The sequence below is a fragment of the Lissotriton vulgaris genome, chromosome 5, assembly GCF_964263255.1.
Source record: "Lissotriton vulgaris chromosome 5, aLisVul1.2, whole genome shotgun sequence".
Lineage (NCBI taxonomy): Eukaryota > Metazoa > Chordata > Amphibia > Caudata > Salamandridae > Lissotriton > Lissotriton vulgaris.
The window spans coordinates 1,256,331,535-1,256,349,159 of NC_141693.1; positions in this window are offsets into that span (position 1 = coordinate 1,256,331,535).

A 17,625-nucleotide genomic window follows, 5' to 3' on the forward strand; every position below is an offset into this window, starting at 1 on the left:
GCAAACATCACCCACGCACTTTCCCTGCACTTCTCATGTATGAAGAACTGCTGTACGCACAAAGAATTCAGCTTAGGGAAGCCTGCCTGCTGTGCTGGATGCACTCTGCAGGGCAGACAGGCTCTGCTTAAATATTGTTCTAAACAGATTTACTGAGCATTTGAACACTTCCCTTTTCATCACTACATTCTTCCATTGACTATGTCTGTATACAACCCCCCGTCCCATCCGCACATCCATCCCCTAGCCATCTATCCATCCAACCCATAGTGTCAATCATCTAGCATCCAAGTAAACTAAATCCATCCATCCATTCATCATCCACATATCTTACATACACGCTATCCACACACTCAAACCCATCCAGCTACCCCTTAAGCTCATCCATCCAACCCATAGTGTCACTCATCTAGCATCCAAGTAAAATAAATCCATCCATCCATTCATTCATTCATCCATCCACATAAACTTACATCCTCCGTATCTACACACTCAAACCCATCCAGCTACCCCTTAAGCTCATCCATCCTTACATACAGCTCATTCACCCACTCAAACCCAGCCAGCTCCCAAACCCATAACCCGTCCATCTAGAGTCCATCCATCAGCACATCTCGAATTTAAATAAATCTATATATCTATCTGTCTATCTATCTGTCTGTCTATCTATCTATCTGTTTCTGTCTGTCTGTCTGTCTGTCTGTCTGTCAGTCAGTCTAGCTGCAGAGAGAATGTAGACAAATATGTGTGTTCAGTACATCTACGTCTGCCAATGTGGGTACCTTCTGTATATTTTCTCTATTCTTCCCTCCCCTTTGTCTTTTTGGCAGCATGTCTATCTTTTTAACTAGATATTGTCATTCAACCTGTACATAAACTATACACTAGCTGTATGCATTTATATTTTTCTTTCAACTTTTTCTGTATTTGCCAGTGTATGTTTTTTATCTCTGTCTATCCAGTTACCTCGGTGTACAACTGTTTGTCAGTCAGTACATCGTTAAGTGTGTTGTCTATATTTGTCTTCCGGGCTTTTGTCCCTGCTGGCTTCTCTGTGCCTGTGTATTAATGCTATGTGTCCGTCCCTTTCTCTCTCATTTTCTGTTTCTGCCTGCTTGCACCATGGCCGCCTGTCTCCTAGGAATGTCTGTCTTATCTACCTTCGTACTTGGGAAATTTTCCACTGCTCTGGTTGTCTGTGTGTATGTCCGTCTGATCGAGGGTCTGCCTGCCTAGCCAAATATTCTAAAAGTGATTGATGCATGCGTGCCACCACCACAAACAGTTTAAAGGATTTCAAACACTGGAGCAGGAACCTGCACATAGTCTTATAAGTAAGCAGAAGTGTGACATCAAATAGATAGCACCCCACCCCAATGCCCCCTCCGATGATTTACCTGCTTTTGACAAGACTTCCAGGTGTGCCTTCCTTTCCTGAATTCGATGCCTCTTTCGTGAAAGATGAAGCACCAGAGGAGACAGCAGCCCCTACCTTTTATCATAAAAGTTTGCAGCCAGTGCTTTGAAGGGAACTATAGAAGTGCAGGGACTTACTATTTAGAGTACCTGCTTGCTCCTGAGGGGTGCATGTACTCTCCAATTAAATGTATTGCATCACTTCTGAAACGTGCCAGTATTCAAATTAAAAAAGCGCAGGTACTTGGCACCGGACAGTACTGCCCATTTAAAGCACTGGTTTAGGACTCCAACAGCAAGCCAAACATGCTCAGTTTGCCAATGCTTGTTTCATGGACAGTCACAACTTGGGGCAAAATATTTCCATTTTATTTGTCACGGCCTGATATGCTACTATACTTCACCCTATCCAGATTAATGTCACTTGTTTATACACAATATCTGCGTGTTTTCTTTCCCTAAAATTGCCTCTGCAACTTTATTCTGAAAGTGTAAAACGGGATGGCATGCAGGCTGCGTGTGTGCGAGTCACAAGAACAGCTTCACTCTGTTTTTTATCTGCGTGGCTAGACCTGGCCCATTTATTTATCAATTGAGCAGGCTACACCATCACCGCTCCCGGCTGCCTCTTATATAGCATAGTATTCTCCTGAGGTAGCTCTCAATATGATATTATCGACATCCAAGTGGGTGGAAAACAATAAAAAAAAATCGACTTGGAAACCTTTGGCGAGCGTGTGCTGCTGAAGCGCTCCACGCAGTTGTGGTACCAGGAGGGCTCAGGCACTTGTTACTCTTTGTAGATGACGAAGCCGCAGACGTCCCAAGTGGGCAACCCCCGGAGTTCCACCAGTGACATGTTACGAGTCACCCGAGTCGCCCAGTGCCCTTCCCAGCCATTGTGAAAATATTCCTGTTAATTGCAGCGCATGACGGGCGCTGCGATTAACAGGAATCCTTTCACAAAGGCCCGCAATCAACACCCAGTCGCACTGTATTTAAAAAAAAATTAAGCAAGTCTGAAAGTACAGCGTGTACTTTACACGTCCTGATTTCAAACTTGCTTCATTTCTTTTCTAAATACAGCGCCGCTGGGTGCTGATTGTAGGCTAGTGTGAAAATATTCCCGTTAATTGCAGCGCCTGATGGGCGCTGTGATTAACAGGAATACTTTCCCAAAGGACTCAGACAACCAGGAAAATTTCTGTTTTTCGCCGCTCGCATTTTAAAAAGCGGATGGCGGCGGCGAGAACGTGTGCGCGCTTAACATTGTACCATGCGCGCTCGGTGCCTTAAAGGTGCGCGCGAACGCAGCCGCGCACGCTAGAGGGAACACTGATCAGGATACACCTAAGTCACATTCAATGAAAGAGACACTGTACCAATTGCATACAAATTGCATTTATACACCAATGCAGTGATGCATATTGCACCAACATAAACTATGCTGATGGCAGTACAGACTGCTGTAGTGCGAGAAAGATCTTTGGCTCAGGAAAATTGCATTATTGTTGTGACTCTAGAGGCTGTCACAAAGGCTGGTGTTCCAAATGTGAAAGCTTTTCAATGGGCCAACTTTCTTACAACAACAGATGTAGACTGCATATTTGACTCCACGCTACAAACACAAGCATGCCTTCAATATGAAAATTATTATCCTCTGCCTAATGAAGTCATGCTTCTAGATCAGTACTATTATTATTATTATTAAATCGGTTTTGTACAGCGCATGGTTACCCTAGAGCATCCCAGCGCTTTGCCACCAGAGAATATCAGAAAAGAATGACAGAAAAGGTTAGCAGAAGAGGAAAGTTTTAAGTTGTTTTCGAAAGCGCAGAAGACAAGGTTCCGCCCGTAGACATAGGGGGAGGGCATTCCAGAGGGTAGCAACGTTGACTGAGAATCTCCTTCCTCCTGATCGGGCCTTTTTTACCCTATGGACAACAGTCAGATGTTGCTGGTCTGAGCGTAAAGTTCTGCTGGCTTTGTACGGGATCACCATCTTCTGGAGGACGGGGGGCCTTTGCCTTGCAAGATTTTGTGTGCAAGGCATAGGGATTTAAATTTCACCCTTTCCCGTATTGGCAGCCAGTGTAGCGCCCTCAGTGCTGGTTTAGCAGAACGAGACATAGGGATGTTGTAAAGCATTCGTGCTGCCGCATTCTGAACTTGTTGGAGTCTGTTCAGAGTGCTCTCAGGGGCACCGAGGTAGATCGCATTGGTGAAGTCTAACCTAGACATAATCAGACCCTGGATTAGGAGCTTTCTAGATAGAAAAGGGATGAGTGGTAGTACCTTACGTACAAATCGGAGGAGACCAAAACAGACACCCGCTAGTTTAGAGGCCTGGGTTCTGTATGATTACAGCATCTATACTGATGGTTCTGCAAGCGCTACCGTAGGGACAAAGCACCAATACTCTGTAGCATGCACAACTACGAAGGGTAGAATGGAGTTTGGAAAATTCCACCCTAACAAAACCTACACAAAGTCATTAAATGACTAAACAGTGCAGCTGGCTAAACTACAAGCTATAATTCTGACACTTGAGAATCCGGATTCTGGATTCCCCACACCTATTGTGTGTTATTTGTATTATTGTGCCCAGTCTTACAATAAGTACTTACAGTGTTGGAGCCAGAATGGATTCAGAGACTCAAAAGGTATACTATTAAGCACAAGCTGCATTGGGAACAAGTGGCCAAAATCAAAGCCTGTTTACCACAGGCTCATTTCATACACACACTGAGTCATCAGCATGCAGGAATACATGTTGTAAGGAATGCCATGGCTGATAAAGCAACAAAAGCAACAGTGCAAACTCCTGCATTCGCTGCAATTATGAGGTAGATGGAGACATTATGAAAGCTGTCAACGCTGCTCACTATAACACCCACTTGCTGAAAGGCTTTCCAACAAAATACTGCTACCAGTTGAATGCCCAAAACATTCCATTCGCTCAGATTCATGGAAAGGGGGATTGAGTAATACCCAACTCAGATCAAAGGTTAGGGTTAATCCTAGCAGCACATGAGGGCCTAGAATCTGCGCACACAGGGTGGCAGCTACAGTTTTATTATTGCAACAACGCTATTGGTGGACAGGTCTATACCAACAGACTTAGGATTGTTTCCCTAAATGCGACACCTGTCAGCAGATGCAGGTTTCCACTGCAGCTCACCCACCATAGACGCCTCTACTGATATTAGACAAGCCTCTGGCTTGTGTCTATTTGGACCACTGCGACCCTTTCCAATCAGATGAAGTTTACAAATACTTCTTGGTAGCAATGGATTCCTGATCTCGATTCCTATGGGTTTGGCCACAACGATCCGCTGATGCCCAAACTTATATATTAGATCTGCAAGTCTTTATAGGGACATACACATAGCCACATTCCATTGGGACTGGCATCTGGCGTTTGCCTCCAGGGCTTACAGAGACAGAATAGGAAAATGAGGTGTGACTGTGCAGTACTCCTTCCCCTACCAGGAAAACGCGGTAGTGGAAAGGAAGAACCAGTACTTAAAGCAGTCTTTAACTGCTAAGGTACTAGGGTCAGGTCGCAGTTGTGTCCATCACCTGTATGGGGTCCATAGAGTCCTAAATAATCTGCCTAGAAAATTCCTGGTAGTGGGACTCCCTATGAAATCCCATTCCGGACCTCAACAGTCCCAGTATAGTGGCAGGAGAAACACTTTTTGACAGCAATGAATGTTTGGATGTTTTACACGGTGTGAACAACTTTCGATAATCTCAGAGCAATTTCCTGCAGAAACGCAATGCAACTGGTGAAGTGAAGGACACACCAGCAACTCCTTGTTGGATTCCAAAGATTGTAGATCTAGTCCTGGGAGAAGATTCTGAACAAAAAGGAATTTGGGCTATCCTACAGAGAATATAAACAACAAAAAGACCAGGATCCTATGACCACAGAAATCCTAATCTATCGTATTTCCTATTGTAGTCTACATGAAGGCTTGGGGGCAGATTTACAAGCCCCTTGCACCACGTTTACGCCGCCTTGCGTGATGCAACAGCAGCGTAAACGTGGCGCATCCCTGCGAGGCATTTACAACGTGACGCATCTAGGGAGATGCGTCACGTTGTAAAGCCCTGCTCCACATGTGGGCGTTCCGGCGCAGGGTGGGCGTTCCGGGGCAGGTGCGCCTCGCAAAAGTGGCTGAGTGAAATCTACAAGATTTCACTCAGTCACTTTTAGGCCAATGCTGCATCAAAACCCTGCGCCTGCTTGAAGCAGGCGTAAGGCTTGATGCAGCATTGGACAGATAGGGCACCCCCGAGCCTTGCTGGAGCTGCGTCACGCTTGCGACGCAACTCCAGCAATGCGCCGCCTTTACGGCACAGATGCGTCACGCATCTGTGCCGTTTTTGCCCCATGGTGCGCCGCATTCTAAATGCGGCGCACCATGGGTGGCCGAGCTGCGGCGCACAATAACTGGCGCATCCCTGCTGATGCGCCAGTTATTGTAAATCTGCCCCTTTTAGTTTTCTACATAACCCTCATTATACTCTAATCAGTAGTATGTGTTTGTGTATAAGATAAAACCCTTTTCAACACTTTGTTGACAGTTTTTAAGACATCAGGGACTCATAAGGTAACATTCTTAACTATTCCAGTCCCATTCACACAATTCTTTGTGTAAAAAAATGTGAAAAGGGCAAAATTACCCCTGACGGGCGCACCACCAAGCGGGTAACTGGCAGGTAATCACCAGATAAGCCCATTTTTGTCATCATGGGCGGTCATTTAGCCCAACAGAAAGGTGTCCAAAGAAAAATGTAAGAGGTGTATAAGTGCGTGCAGTGAAGTGAAAAAGTAAATCACACCTCACAGTGTGGAAAGTAGTGGTTAAAATTGAAAGGATTCACTTGATACACAACAACTTTATTCTTTTACTCAGTGAACCCACTCAAACTAAAAAACAGCTTAGGATGCTGTGCATGCATACCACTGTTAAATGCCAACATGTTTCTCTGCTTCATATATATTGTGCAGATTCATCAGGGCCAAGCTCTTTCACCACAGCACCGTATATTGGACACATCAATCTAAAAAACTGTCAACAAAATAAAATAAAAGACACATTGTATAGATGTTTAGATGTAACTTCTCTTGTCATGCTTAAAAACTCAATATGCACTATCGTGGACATATTTACCCTCTGTTAGCCACCGTGTAGCCTACCGGCTCACAGGTTCATGAACTAATAAAACGGGTTCCTCACGTGAGACGCTTTCCGGCAAAACAGTACTTCAGTAGTCACTTGTATCTAGGATAAAACAATGCGCTGTTAACCGCTAAAAGTTTTATAATATTCTAGCGAGCCTCTCATCACTTTTCCTATTGTCATCTGTTTTCTGTTATTCTCCACCTTTTACAACAAACTAGTATTCCCAGCTTAGCGTGGTATTGTGTGGAACTCGAGTAATAGCACAGCTTCTACTGGTCTCCCATCTCCAAGTGCGCCATCATTCATTTAATGCTCACACTCTGCCCTACCCCCCCCCCCCCCCCCCACCCCCCCAGCTCACTGAGTCAGTTTCAGGCCAAACCTCCAATCATTTCCAAAGACTAACCTTTTCGGTTGCCCTCACCCAAGGTGTTCTGACTCCTTACCGCCCAGGCAACAAGGAACGTGTTGTCTCCCTCGCCCTGCTATTTGTACATTTCGATACCACGTATGGCATCATAAAACATTGCACGTTACCGGCAACATTGCCTCAAGGATTTCTTCATTGGTTCTATATTACACAATGGGCCATGTTGCATATTTATTTAAAAATGTTAAAACATCTGTAGTAACTAGTTTTGTTTTTCTGTGGTTCAACAAGAAAACAAAAATAACAGGAAAGGATTTTATCTGAACCCAAAAATGTTGTGAAGAATCCTATTAAGCAGGCTCTAGCCCCCATCAGGGTGTAAATGGTTAATAGAAAGTATATCTCCACATACTGGTCAGTGTTACTGAGACAGGAGTAATCCTAATGTTATAAGGAGCTCTGCATAAAGTGCCTAAGACATGACTCTTAAATTAAAATAGATTTCCATCTCCGTCAGCATTATTGTGGTGCTCTGTTATGAATCCGAAAGGAAACAGGGGGTATGGTGGTCAACTCCCCTTATACCGTTCGATCAATTCATTCAGCCACCACTCAATCTAATGTCTCTTTAGAGATTATTCGTACCTCCTTTATGAAAACACACATGATCTGGTACTCTGAAATGACCCGTTCAATAAAGGTCGTCGTATCAAGACGATTTTGGTATCAGCAGACCGCAAATGACGAGTGCGGTATGTATGAGTGTTTTCGTCATGTTCGATTGATGGATACACTGCATATTCAGGGATTTCGTTCGAACCTCCGGGTTCCATTTTGTGCACGGCAGCCATTTTGTGGTTGCCCTCACATTGGCCGATGACTGCGGCCGAACGAGTCTTTGGGACACGTACACCTTTAGCTGACTTCTGTGTGACCTGAACGAACTGACTCCATTGCCCGAAGCTGACCTTGTTGAGCCAGTTCCTTGTTAGGCAGCTGGTCAGATAGAGATCAAAGAGCAGGACATTGCTGAGTTTATGGTACATGCACACACCCTTCTATCTTGCTTCTCATCTGTTTCTGTTCTTTCTTTTATGGCCTATTTATGGTTTGGGTTGAGGTCCTTTTATTATGGGTTTTGTCCGGCCTGTCCGAGCAAGAATGTTGGATTTTGCCTTGTCATTTATGGTGGGCTGAACAACTGAAAGTGGGCTTGTCGTTATGCGATATCTTTTGAAATGTCACTGTGTGATTGGACAGTTCGTAAATAATTGATGCTAGTCAGGAATGTGATTTTTGGCATAAAAGACGATGTCTCGCAATACGAAAATTGTACAGTCTCTGACGAACCACCCGTGTTGTGCTTCGTAGACCTCTGTTCCTGGTTGCAGACAATAAATTGGTCTTTGACGTCACCGAGAAGTATCCCATGTCTCTGTATTCTAAGATAGGTGAACCCGAAGACTTTGGGCGTGCCCCTGGCGCCGCTGGGTTCTAAAACCCGGTTCTTCAGTTGGCGCCCCACGTGGGGTGACTTCAGCGGTACCGGTCCAAGCCTGAAGATCGTGAGGAGCTTTGTGTGAAAATTTTGGAGGAAGGCCTGCCACTTCATCGACCCTTGTAGTTTGTCGTGGTCCGAAAGTCTTTGCTGCGAGGTTCCCCGCTTTCCGGCAGCTACGAAGGACTGCTGCCCTGTCTGTCGCCCTGTCTTGGCGCCTTTTGATGAGTTGTAGTGCGAGACGATAGACGGGTCTTCTGGCGACGTCATCGATATTTCAGTTAAGTATGAGTGGAGCGTCTCCCAGTCCTTTTTTTTGTTTTGGGTATCCCCTTGAGCTTGCAAGCTCCAAAGCCGAGGGACTTGTGTATTCACGAGGCTATCGTATTCGATATTCCCTTGAAGTTTGAAGCTAGACTAGTGAGCGAAGATGCCTGGTCTTAGCAGACTTAGAAAGATATTTTGTTGTGGTTGTCATAAGGATTCCCGATTGGAGGACTCGTGTCCGGTGCCTCCGATTGGAACTCCGACCTATGAGCTCTATTTAAGACATGGCGTGGGCCCTATCACGTATAATGAAGTATGGATTAGATATACTAGGAAGGATGGTGTCCTAAAGTGGCCCCAATATGGTAGTTATGACACAGAGATTTTAGATAATTTAGAAGTTAAACTCTTTAAGAAGAAAGCCCGGCCGGCGATGTTTGACTCTTTCCGCCTCTGGCGAAAGGAAGCCGAACAGAAGGAAATTAAGTTAGCGAAGAGAAATAAAAAAGAGAAAGGTATTTCGATAATGCAAGCTGCTATACAGTTTAAAGATCACAAAGAAGAACAAGCGAGTGAGCAGTTGCACAGGCAACGTAAAATGGCGATTGATAAGTGTTATCCAGCTTTGCCACCTCAACAGCAAGGTGCAACGAAGGACCTTGAGAAAGATCCTTTGATGTCACATTTGTTGAGTTCGCCACCCCCTTATGTGCAGAGTGCTACAGCACCTCTGCAACCTTTAGTTGCGCAACCTCCGGTTGCTTTGCCTCCTGTTGTTCTACAACCACCAGCTCCTCTTCAGTTGGCTCCTATTCCTTTGGCGCAGCCTTCTCAAGGGCCGCTGACTTTGCTACCTGCTCCGTCTCCAATTCCTACGACTTTGTCTCCTATATTGTCTACTACTTCCGATACTCCTTCTGATACTACTTCTACGTATACTTTGTCTCATCCTGTTTTTCCTCCTGTTCTTCTGTCAACTTCTCCTTCTGTTTGACAGAGAATGACTGGTACTGTTACCGGTCTCTTTTCTCCTCTCTTTAGGTCATTGGGTATGACCCCTGTTTCGGCGCGTACACAGTTGCGTAGCCAACTGCCTGGTCCCGATGAGCGGGAAGTATTGGATCATTTAGCACGTAAATGGGTTACTATTCCTTTAAGATATGATTTAGAGTCTGTTATGGATGTCTTCTGTCAATGGGAAGCACCAAAGCAGAGATATGTTTTCGAGAAGATGTGTACTTTCCTTCGTGAAGAATGGGAAGATGGTTATTTGGGACAGACTCCGTCTGAGTTGTTCCGTGTACAGTCCGAGTTTGCGAAGGGAACTATAGTGGGTTTCGACGTTGAAAGAGCAGTTGTAACATTGTTGTCGTTTAGGAGTGAGTATCCTTCTCAGCCGTTGTTTGAGCCTGATCCTTCTGTTAGGAGGACAGTGCATCAATATCCGATGAGAGAGGTTCCCCCAGTTTGGAGAGCGGGAGATGTAGCTGCTAATCCACCTATTCCGCCACATTTTCAGCGTGTTTGGGTACATGTTCCATGGAAGCGATCTGAAGTTTAGGCCCTTAAGCAGACTTTGCCTGATCCTCGTAAAAATCCTGCAGGGTACTATAAGGAATTATCACAGACTGCAGATTCATGTATTATGAATTTAGCTGATATAGACATGTTGTTTGGAAATGTAGTTCCACAGCCTTTATGGTGACTGATTCGTCATATGGATCATGCGCAAGAGTCAGGTGACACATGGGCTAATATTGGTGCTGCAGTTGGTGGTGCTAAACCTGAGCCTTTAGTTGCAGAACTCCCTGGTAGGATTATTAACTACATGAAGACTTTGAATACAGGTATCCGAGTAAACTGGGACAAATTGTCTGCCTGTAAGCAGAAGAAAGACGAAAGTGTGTCTGATTTCTTCACTAGGTTTGAAGAGACGTTTATTGACCATAGTGGTCAGGACATGAGTACGGAAGGTGGTCAACGATTGTTTGTTGATAAGTTTGTGCATAATTTGTTTCCAGATTTGTGCACTAAGTTGAAGGATTTTGAGAGTTCTTGGGCTGTTTCTTCATCAGCACAGATATTGGCTACTGCACAGTACTACGAGAAGAGGGATAAGGATGAGAAAGATAGAGCCGACAAGAAGACTAAAGAGTTAAAGACGAAGGATCTTTTGCAGCAAGCGTATCTGCCTCGTAATAATCAGCGTGATTATCAGCAACCTCAGCAGTATCAGAGAAACTCGCAAAGGTTCGAGTATTCTCAACAGCGTTTTCCTGTAGGCTCTAATCAGTGTGCGTACTGTAAAGAAGAGGGTATTTTCAAAAATAGTTGTCCGGTTCTGTTACAGCGCACGAATGGTGCTTCTGGTGTGAGAGGTCGCGGTGTTCAGCAAGCTCCTAGAGGTAGAGGACATGGTGTGTTTCCTCAGAATGCGCGTTCCTTGCCTCCACAGAATTCTATGAATAGTTTTGATCAACAGATTGGTGCGTCTGGTAGGACGGCTCAGTACTATGCGGACGACTATTATGTCGAAGGTGAGAATATGGATGGTAATGATTGCTAGGACAACCTTAGACAAAGAGAGGGAGTTGTTTCAGTTCCAGTAGATCAGAGTGGACCTTATGTTGAAGAGATTTCATCAGGTGTGTCAGAGCCTTTTCTGTTGGATACTGGTGCTGCGAAGAGTTCTATATTGCACTCTAAACTCCCTGGCGGACCTTTGTCTGGCTTGACGAATGTTTCAGTAGGTTTTTCTGGCGCCCCAGTTAGTAATCCGATTTCTAGTCCGTTGTCTCTTTCTGTTGGACCTTGTGAATTCGAAGCACCCCTTATTCTGACGACAGGTTGTGGTGAGAACTTGTTGGGATTGGATTTGTTGAAAAGATTGTATGCAACATTACATTGCTACCCTTTAGGAGTACATCTTACATTAGGTAAGAGAGTAATCTCTCCGATGTATTTGTCTAAAGATCGACTTCCAGCTGAATTGTCTTCTCTTCCTGATACTCTTTGGGCTACTGGTCCTAATGATGTGGGTCTTTTGGAGATTTCACTGTATGTTGTGACGCTGAAAGCGAATGCTAGATTGCCACGTATTCCCCAATATAGTATCTCTAGTGATGGTGAAAGAGCACTTCTAGCGATTATCTATGATTTGATTGAGAAAGGAGTGATTGAAGAAACGAGAGGTAATGTGTGCAATAGTCCGGTTTTGCCTGTTCTGAAACGTACAGATTCTTCACAACCGCCTGTGTATAGGTTTGTGATCGATCTTCGCGAGGTGAATAAGATTGTAGTTCCGCAGTTTCCTGTTGTGCCAGATATCACTGCTTTACTGACTTTGATTCCAGCTTCTGCCACATGGTTTTCGGTGATTGACTTGAAGAATGCTTTCTTCAGCATCCCGATTGCCGAGGAGAGTAGGGATATTTTTGGCTTCTCTTTGGGAGGCCGAAGTTTCCAGTTCAAGCGCGCTCCTCAAGGCTATTGTGAGAGTCCATCGATCTATAGTCAGGCTTTGAAAGCACAGCTTGATACGCTTGTTTTACCTGATGGTGTTGCTCTTATTCAGTATGTTGACGACTTGTTAGTTGCTGCTGACAATGAAGAGATTTGTAAAGAGGCTACTTTGTCGTTGTTACGTCATTTGCCTGATTTCCATCATAAGGTGCCTCTTTCGAAGTTGCAGTATTGTCGACAAGAAGTGACCTACTTAGGTCATCTCTTATCGAAGGAGGGAAGAAGATTGACCCCAGAATGAATTCAAGCGATTGCGAAAATGAGTGTGCCAATGACACAGAGAGAAGTGCGTGTTTTCCTGGGCATTACGTCGTATTGTAGACAGTGGATTCCGAATTTTTCGCTTCTTGCGAAGCCTTTGATAGCCCTTACTGTTAAGGATACTCTGAATCCCATCCCTTGGACTAACGCATGTCAGAAGAGTTTTTCAGAATTGCGTGATGCGTTGTGTTCGGCTCCTGTGTTGAGTACCCCTGACTACAGTAAGCCTATTACACTCTATGTCCACGAGAGAGAGGGATGTGCATTGTCAGTTTTGACACAGCAGTTTGGCGATAAGCAACGTCCATGTGCGTATTTTTCGTCGACTTTGGATCCGGTAGCTAGAGCGTTGCCGAGTTGTTTGAGAGCTACAGCAGCAGCGGCTGTCTCTATTCAACAGTCTGCTGGTTTGGTGATGGATAATACGTTGATTGTGATGGTTCCACATGCAGTGGATACCTTGTTGCATAGGACAAAGACACAGCACTTAACTAGTGCTTGGTTGTCAGGTTACGAGTTGACACTCTTAGCGAGACACGTGCATATAAAGAGATGCAACACGTTGAATCCAGCTACATTGTTGCCGATTTCAGTTGAGGCAGATGTTTCTGAACAGCATGATTGCTTTCTTAGGACAGAGGAGGAAACGAAAGGTAGAATAGACCTTAGGGACACTCCTCTTCCAGAGTGTGATGGTACTTTATGGGTTGATGATTCGTGCTTCAAGCTTCCTAATGGTGATACGACTGCGGCATATGCTGTTATGACTTTGGATACAATTATTGAAGCTGCATGTATCCCACATAATTCAGCGCAAGCAGCAGAGTTGATTGCATTGACAAGAGCATGTGTGTTGTCGAAAGGGAAACGAGTGACTGTGTACACTGATAGCCAGTATGCGTTTGGTGTGGCTCATAGTTTTGGACGTTTGTGGAAAGAGCGTGGGTTCCATGACTTTGCATGGAAATAAGATACAGCATGGTCAGTTGGTGAATGAACTTCTTAAGTCACTTACCTTGCCGTTGCAAGCTGCGATCATGAAATGCAGTGCGCATAAGAAAGTTACTGATGATGTTGGTCGTGGTAATGCATTTGCAGACGAAGTTGCAAAAGAAACGGCGAGAGATGTGAGGAGTCGAATGTATGTTGCGGGTCCGGCGAGATGGGCTCCGGATAGAAGTATGTGTTAAGATACGATAGAGAGCATGAAGTCCATTCAAGCTGAAGCTACAGAGAAAGAGTTGAATGAATGGAGAGAAAATAAGGGTAAATTGGATCCGAATGGTTGTTGGGTTGAGTTGTCAGAGCATCAGCGCTGGTTGTTACCCGATGCGTATGTGCTTCCAGTGGTTACGGTGGCGCATGGAATGGCTCATATCAGTGTGAAAGGGATTTGTAAGTTGTTAGCTCCAGTATGGCAAAATGCAGGATTTCCTAAGTGTGCAGAGAACCTGGTTAAGAATTGTATGGTTTGTCTGATGTATAATCCTGGTAAGGGAACTCCAACTCCAGCTGGTCATTTTGCGCCTCCGACGTATCCGTTTGAGGTTTTGCAGCTAGATTTCATCCACATGGAGAGGTGCAACAATTTAAAAGATGTACTTGTGGTTGTTTGTGCCTTTTCAAGATGGGTAGAAGCATATCCCCTGAAAGATAACACTGCTTTGTCCACAGCTAAAGCCCTTGTTAAGGAACTTTTCCCTAGATTCGGTTTGCCGAGAATGGTCTGGAGTGACAATGGGAGTGAATTTGTGGGTCAAGTGATGAAGAGAGTGTGATGGTTTAGGAATCCGTCAGAAATTTCATGCTGCAAATCACCCCCAATCAGCTGGTTTGGTAGAATGCTATAATGGCACCCTTAAGCTGAAACTGGCCAAGATTCAGGCGAGCTCCGGTCTACAATGGCCCGATGCTTTGCCATTAGCACTTCTGTCAACAAGAATGACTGTACATTCACGAATGGGACTTAGTCCCTATGAAGTAGTTTTTGGTCGCCCGGCAAATATATGGGGAGTGCCGACCAAATTTAGTGAAATAGAGCACCCTGTATTGCTTGATTACCTTTACGAATTGACAGCAAAATTGCGTGTTTTGCATCAACAGGTTCATGATACATTGCCACAGCATCTGAAGATCCAGGACATGCTATCGAACCTGGTTCCTGGGTTTTCTTGAAGAACTTCCAGCGAACTAAGAACGATCAGCCCCGCTGGATTAGACCCTACGTGGTGCTACTGTTCACGCGAACAGCAGTGCGAGTGTGCGGTAAAAAGAACTGGATCCATGGCGTACATTGTAAGAGGGCCCCTTTGCCTCTGCCGTGCGACCAGTGGGTCCAGAATGGTATTCCTGACTCTGAAACTGAAACCGTGCCTCGTTTTCTGCCTTTTAGCAATGCACATTTAATTGGGATGAACTCTGAATGAGAAAGCGACGATCTACTGCAAGAAGCTATGCCTCCGTCAAATCGTTTGGACACTTCCGATCCTGAACTTTTGTTCCGTGATCAGACATTGCCTGGCAAAGGCCGTTATAATTTGCGACCAAGAGTCGTGGGACAAATAAAATGAAATTCTTTCTTTGCTATTTTTGAATTTGTGTTCTCTCCTCCGAGGAACTGTTTTGATTGTTTTTTGTTTTTTGAACCGCCATCCTCGTTCAGCTGTAAGGTCGCGGTGCAAAGACTTGGGAGTGCAAGCCGAAGACACAAGGTGGACGGTTCTGGTTGGTCTCAGGGTGTTATAATTTGCGACCAAGAGTCGTGGGACAAATAAAATGAAATTCTTTCTTTGCTATTTTTGAATTTGTGTTCTCTCCTCCGAGGAACTGTTTTGATTGTTTTTTGTTTTTTGAACCGCCATCCTGGTTCAGCTGTAAGGTTGCGGTGCAAAGACTTGGGAGTGCAAGCCGAAGACACAAGGTTGACGGTTCTGGTTGGTCTCAGGGCGTTCCCTGGACTGACAGACGCATTCCTTAGCACGGAAGACCCAACCGCCACGAACAGCACGGTTAGAGGATGGAGTTTTTCGAGATGGAAAGACCTGTTGAAAGAATGAGCTTCAAGAGCAAAATATGTACAGTGATGAGCAGAAAATGTTTTTTAATATTATGTTTGTTGATGATATTTAGTTTAATGATGTTTTTGATGGGATATATAATATTCTCTTTTCAAGTGACGTTTGCACCCACTACACAACCTATGCTTCCTCCTACTGTTTCTTCGCATTCTTTTCACCCTCTGCCTGAACATGAGTCCATTAGGAGATTGGAATTCGTTAATAACTCCTTTGTTCAGCTTCTGCACCAACACCAGCTAGTAGTGAACACGACTAATTGTTGGGTGTGTGGTCTTATGCCTCATACTACTGATAAAGGTATTCCTTACCTGGCCCTGCCTTTTAGTTATAATGGTTCTGTGTGGGCATACAGAACGATGTTCATCTATGCTCGTGAAGTTTACCCCTACATTCTGTGAAGGATAGTCAAAAGAATAGTGCTCTAGTTAAGGGTATAGTCAATATGATTAGAGGAATTAGTTCCTATGAGACTATCCCGAGAGATGAGACACTAGCGTATATTGGATGGAACATTACTGGATATGGAATTAGTCTGAGTGAGAACCAGCGAGCGAAAAGATCCTCTCCGATTTGGATTGCACCCCATCAGGGTCATTATTGTCTGCAAGGTAATGGCAAGAATCAGAGAGCTCAGTTAGGGAAGAGTGTTTGCACTGAGACGTATGTTTTTGCATCCCAGACTTCCCCATCGTTTCTAGCAGCTAAGGGTACCTATTTCATTTGTTATGACAGAGCGTACACATGGTTGCCCCCTGATTTCTCGGGCACATGTTTTGTTTCGTTCCTGTTGCCTCCTACGTATACAGCTGTGGCAGATTACCACAAGACAAGAGTTGTTAGAGGTGTCTTCAGTAAGGAAGATACTGCAGGACAAGAATTGGGAGATTTCTTGAAGGGTTTTCTGCCATGTTGGGGACCTATGGTTAACAGCAGGAACATTCGACAGCTGACGAGCGTGGTTGAGTCCACCATAGTTGAGACTGCCGGTGCCCTTAGTAACTTGACTGCTGAGCTCCAGTCGGATCGCCTTATGACTCTTCAGAACAGAGTTGGGTTAGATGTCATACTTGCAGATAGAGGAGGGGTATTAAATTGATTCAATCGAGCTGCTGCGTTTTCATTCCAGACAACGCTCCGACAGTCTACCAAGCCATTTCCAAGCTACATAAGATCTCTGAGTCTGTATATGTAAACAAAGGAGATTGGTCGTTAATGGGATGTTTTTTGCGATTGTTATCCACCTGGGGATGGAAGATTTTGATGGTTATTGGGATGATCTTAGCTATCCTTTTCCTGTTCTGTCTTTGCGTACAGTGTGCTCCTGCTACATGTGGCCTTTGTGCTACTTCGTTTGCGAGGAGACCTGTCCAGAGAGAGCTACTAAGTAATAGGATGATGCTACAGCAACATCTTGATGATCTGATGAATATAGACCTGGATTCACACTGACGTGAGTTTGGGTTTATTGCCTATGTAAGGGCAAAAGGAGGGTCTGAGGTTCCGTGATTCTGAAACCGTTCAATAAAGGCCGTCGTATAAAAACGATTTTGGTATCAGCGGACCGCAAATGACGAGTGCGGTATGTATGAGTGTTTTCGTCATGTTCGATTGATGGATACACTGAATATTCAGGGATTTCGATTGAACCTCTGGGTTCCATTTTGTGCGCGGCAGCCATTTTGTGCTTGCCCTCACATAGGCTGATGACTGCGGCCGAACGAGTCTTTGGGACAAGTACACCTTTAGCTGACTTCTGTGTGACCTGAACGAACTGACTCCATTGCCCGAAGCTGACCTTGTTGAGCCAGTTCCTTGTTAGGCAGCTGGTCAGATAGAGATCAAAGAGCAGGACATTGCTGAGTTTATGGTACATGCACACATCCTTCTATCTTGCTTCTCATCTGTTTCTGTTCTTTCTTTTATGGCCTATTTATGGTTTGGGTTGAGGTCCTTTTATTATGGGTTTTGTCCGGCCTGTCCAAGCAAGAATGTTGGATTTTGCCTTGTCATTTATGGTGG